Source organism: Bos mutus, chromosome 5 (assembly GCF_027580195.1).
Source record: "Bos mutus isolate GX-2022 chromosome 5, NWIPB_WYAK_1.1, whole genome shotgun sequence".
In the NCBI taxonomy this organism is placed as follows: Eukaryota; Metazoa; Chordata; class Mammalia; order Artiodactyla; family Bovidae; genus Bos; species Bos mutus.
Window position 1 is genome coordinate 49,536,486 of NC_091621.1, and position 5,501 is coordinate 49,541,986.

General features: G+C 40.3%; 1 non-coding gene across 1 annotated transcript; it reads right to left on the reverse strand.

The window, feature by feature from the left end:
* Positions 1-4,661: 4,661 nt before the first annotated feature.
* TRNAG-CCC (transfer RNA glycine (anticodon CCC)) lies at positions 4,662-4,734 on the reverse strand. Its single transcript has one exon. It is a non-coding gene; the product is annotated as a tRNA-Gly (tRNA).
* Between the last annotated feature and the right edge of the window lie 767 nt (positions 4,735-5,501).

A 5,501-nucleotide genomic window follows, 5' to 3' on the forward strand; every position in this document is an offset into this window, starting at 1 on the left:
TCCCTCACCCCATTAGATAGTTCATGAAGGGGTTCAGCACACAGACCATCATGCTCACCCTGTCTATATGCTCCTCCTCACTTAAGCCTGATCCTAGGGTGATTATCTACACTGTTTATTTAATTATTTTTTAACTTTTTTTTTGCTGTACCTGTCTTAGTTGTAGCATGAGGGATTTTTCATTGTCTCATATGGGATCTAGTTCCCTGACTAGGGATCGAACCCCGGCCCCCTGTATTGGGAGCATGGAGTCTTTGCCACAGGACACCAGAGAAGTCCCTGAACTGTTTTCTGGTCAACAGCCTCAGCAGTGTTGGGTGGTCCCAGCTCTACCTCCTTTCCTCCTGTCTTGGAGAATGAAGCACCTCTCCTTCCTTCAGATGACTTCTAGCTGTGTCCCCCACCCCCCTGCTTCTCTAGGTCCTGCTCTGTCAATCATCCCCTCTCTGCCGTGGATCTGCACCCTCTTCCTTTTCCCTGTGAACTCACTCTACTCGCTCAGTTCCTTATCCTTCCCTTGACCCTGCATCCCTACCCCAGCTCCTGTCCAATTTCACTCCTTGCTCTTCTCTAAATATTCATCTCCCTTTCCTTCAAAATTTGACTTCTGTTTACAAGGTATTGGGGTACATGCAAGGCTGGGCTAGAAATTTGAAGTAGTGAAATGCTAATTACTGCTGTTGACTTAAAGGAGGGGGAGGCCACATTGATGCAAGATAAGGAGATGGGCGTACGGAGGAACATGGGAACATCTATGGCATGTCTGAGGGGGAAAGAGAGTAGGAAAGGACTCTCAAGTGCCACTCTGTGCATCTCAATTGAAGGTTCACTGGGACAGTGCCTGAAACATAGAGGTTATTCAGTAAATGAGCCCTCCCCCTCTCTCTCGTCCCCTTTCTCCGGAGCTCAGTCTTCTTTGTGTAGCATGGGGCTGGACCAAACATGTCATCAAATGCCTTCCAGCTCTAACCGTCTTCACACAACAGAATTTCTCCTAGCAATGCCCAGTTTGTAACTGCCTTGGAGACAAGTCTTTCAAAACCTTCTTACAAAAGAGATCTCTGTTCTTTCCACAGAGCATTCTAGACAAATATCAACAAAAAAAATTTTTTTAAAGACACTGAAACTCATTGCCTAATCACTATTGCCTCACCGTGCTTCTTGAATAATCTAAACCAACGTCTGTGTGGTGATGGTGGTGTTACAAGGATGAAAGCGGGGATGTGATTTCCATCCAACTTAGTTCATGCGCATTTCTAAGGGATTTTTAGGGTTTGGCACATCAACCTTAAGGAAAAGCTATAATTCAGTTAAATTTTGGACTAAATAAAGGAAGGCTGGTGGTTTTTAGACAGATGGGGGCTTTTGTGGACAGAGCTCAACAAAAAGAATATGAAAAGAATGCAGAATTCAATCAGGCAGTAAAGAGATTAGTTGAATCCAGACTAGACTAGGGGTTGCTGAATTCCATCTACCCAAATTAAACTTTGCTAAAAAGGGCCAGTATGTTTGCTATTTCAAGAGAATGTAGCATACTTGGATCCTGAAAGCCTGTCTTTGTGATTTCAATATAAAATGGGTAACATTTTAACCTTGAGATTCTAAGTTGAAAGGTATATAAGATGTTGATTGAGTTTGTAAACAGAACTGGATTGGAATATTTGAGAACTCAATCTATTTTATTTTTAGGTTTATTTGATTAGAGTCGCAACAAGAGAGCTTTAAATGCTAGAGAAGCTTTCATTTGTTATAGTCATAAATCAGTCCTGCAAGATATTGGAGGCACATAAAAATTAGTTTGAGTATATTACATTTATAAATGCAGTTTGAAATTGACTGTTTAATTGACAAAGTTTATAAATAGAACTGATTGTCTAAGCTGTTTAGTCTGTCAACAAAAGTTTCTGGAAACTTACCAGAGAAAATTTGAAAGTGATTTTCTTATTTTATTACTTTTATAAATAGAGTTGTAGTTTGGGCTGAACATAATGAAAACCATGTTTTTACATTGCAATTTGGGAACTTAAATATTAATTTAGAGTCAAATAACTGTAAATCCTTTCTGTGGAAAAGGTCCCCAGAAAATTATTCCTAAGAAAAGGTCCTTAGGAATAGGATAAGCCAAGACAAGAAGGATGAAAATGTCTGGAGTATATGGACAAGGAGAGCTGTTTGGCACTGCAAGAAAGTGGATACCGCAGGGATGTGATGGCAGATATAATGGGAAATACTGGAGTGTACTAAGCCTAGTGGCCTAAATATTTTCTCTTACACTTTATAATGTGAATATTTTAAAGAATGCTCCCATTCTAATCTTTATCTTTACACACACACACACACACACAGAAGTCGCTCCGTCGTGTCCGACTCTTTGCTACCCCATGGATTGTAGCCCACCAGGCTCCTCGGTCCGTGGGATTTTCCAGGCACGAATACTGGAGTGGGTTGCTGTTTCCTTCTCCAGGGGTATCTTTGCATGCCCTTACTTAATATGATATTTAGCAGATTAAGATTAAATCAATACAAGGTAACACTCAGAATTGGATGACACATTAACTCAGCAAGGAGCACCGATTGGTTTCTCAGCAGTTCAAACACAATATTACCTCACTGTCCAATGATTATCTTATTTTGACTCTTCTAGAAATTGGGGACCAAAAAGAGGTAAAGAAGAAATGAGCAAAAGTTTTCAAATAACCAGCAGATCAAGTAGAATTTGTACTCATTTCTGGCTTTCCCAGCTGACTTGGACACAACAGAAAGAGGTGAAGGAACAGAAGCAAATGTCATTGTGATGCTTCAGGCTTCCATTCTCTTTCCCCACGTGAAGTTATGCTTTTTGTCTTCTCTACTCATCAGACTCCATCCTCAGGGAGAATCAGACTATTGGTTGATATTTTAACTTGAATTTAAGATCAAGGGGTAGTTTTTCTGTAAGTCCTTTTCTTAGGAAAGTTCTTAAACAATTATTATTTATTTCTTTGGCTGCACCAGATCTTAGTTGCGGCATGCTGAACCTTTAGTTGTGGTGTGAGAACTCTGAGTTGCAGCCTGTGCGATCTAGCTCCCTGACGAGGGATTGAACCTGACTCCCTGCATTGGGAGTGCGGAGTCTTAGCCACTGGACCACAAAGAAGTCCCTCTCTAAGTGTTGTCTTTGGTCATGGAATGGAAGAAGCACAAGGTCTTCGCTGTTGGGGAGAATTAAGTGACCACCGCTTTCACTGAGGGCACCTTCAGGGAGGGTGAGGTACCCGTAGGAGCGCACATACTGTTCATCTCCACAGAGAGACTCTTACGAGAGAAGGGGGCTCAGGGAGTAATTGCTCTGGGACTGTCTTTGTAGATGGGAGAGGTGGTGATCCCTTGTACAGGCCAGCAAAACCTGGCCAGTTGGTAGAATTACTTAAAGAGATGCTTTTAAAACATTCTAGGCCTGACATTCCACATTCAGATTCTTATTCAATTACTCTGGGGTGCATCTGTGGTCAGCCCTATTGAGGGGACAGCTATTATAAGACCAGTGATGAGTTTAGTATCCTTTAAGAGTTACTTAAAGAAGCAGGTGTGGCTTCCCAGATTTAAAGAATCTGCCTGCCAATGCAGGAGACTCAGGTTCAATCCCTGGGTAAAGAAGATCCCCAGAGAAGGAAATGGCAACCCACTCCAGCATTCTTGCCTGGGAAATCCTATGGACAGAGGAGCCTCTCAGGGTATAGTCCATGGGGTCACAAAAGAGTCGGACATGACTTAGTGACTAGACAGCAACAACGAAAGAAGCAGATGTACACTCTGTTTCTTTTTATTAAAACAGCACAGTTACAATTTAAGGGCATAGATTTCCTCCACGCTTACTCATAGGCAAGCAGAAGCCCTAGGAATTATAGATTCTGAGGATCTCTAAACCTCTTCTGTCTTGCTTTTTCTCTCTGTATGTCTGTTTTCTTCTCCCTCTTGTGTTTTTCTATAACACACTTATGGGCTGCCTGAGGCTCCTTTTACTGGCTTTCTGCTCATTTTATCTATTTTTATAGATAAAATGTTTATCTATTCTTCAAAATAAGTAAAGCTGAATATATCCCTGTTAGTTTTCTGAAAGGAGGTGGTACTAATCTTCTCTTCCCCTCTTAGAAGAAGTGATAGGTGTACTTACTATATGCCAGCCCCAAGACTTGCAGTTTTACATACATACTACTTCATTTCGTCTTCAGCACAACCCTGGAAGACAGGAGATGGATTCAAAAAAGTTAATGCTTAAATGACTCTGCCTGGGAGTGACTAATTCTAGTTTCTTCATCTCCAGCCAACATTAATTGAGTACCTAGCACAGGAGGGCGCCGAAACCAGCCTAGGCTGTCCCGAGCTTGCTAATTAGATCATTCTGCTCTCTCCTTGGTATGCTGTGTCTTGTGATATTGATTAAAACAAACACGTTAAAAATAAACCTTGAAATTTTAGCTCTTTGCCTAGTTTTTAAAAATCATTCTTAATATCATATTCATCAGAGGAAATTACTCCTAACTTTTGTGTGTATCACAACCTGCTTTTTGCTAAACGTACATGCACACACATTTGTAGTATCCTGACACTTTATTGTGTACTTATTTATATACGTATTTATTTGACTGCCCCAGGTCTTAGTTGAGGCATGTGGGATCTCTTTCCTTGACCAGGGATTGAACCCGGGTCCCCTGCATTGGGAGTGCAGAGTCTTAGCCACTGGACCACCAAGGATCATGCTAGGTTTTATGTATCATTTTATATTTTTCCACAGTGGTTGTAGCATGCACAATGGCTGTATAGGCCAGGATTCCATTATTTGACCGAGCATAATCTATTTATACAATCCCTGATTGCTGGTTACTCAAATTGTTTCCATTTCCACTTTTAAAAACAAGGCTGTGTTATCTAGCCCAGAAGTCCTTTAAATATCAAGACTGTAGGCAGATAGTTTTAAAGATGCAAGAAGTCAGAATATATATGATTATGATCCCATCCTAAGAAATCACCTGGACAGTCACCTGTATCCTGTCAAGAGAAGACTAGGGAAACAGAAAGAAAAGCACTGATTACACTTAAACATAGGTCGAAGACTTAAGTACAAATAGGGGAAAAGAGGAAGAGTAGCATGTAAATATTAAACATTCTGACACATTGGAAATAATAGAGCTAAAATCATTGGAAAAGAGAAAGGGAAAGTAAAATAAGACCATTGGTAGGCATGCAGGTAATGCCCAATATAAGTGGGAGTCAAAAGAAGTCAGTTAAAAGTCTAAAGCAATTTAGAAATCCATGCAAGGAAAAAGGGAATCATGACCTTTTGCTTAAAAAAAACCCAAAATATTAATATAAAGGTAAGCACTGCAGTCAAAATATAAACTTTCTGAAATTTCAAGATACATAACAATAATAAGAAAGGGAAAACATTTTTTATGTTTGCAAAAAATATATATTAAGGATAATCTACAAGCTCATAAAATAGCCACCCAGGAGGATTGTGG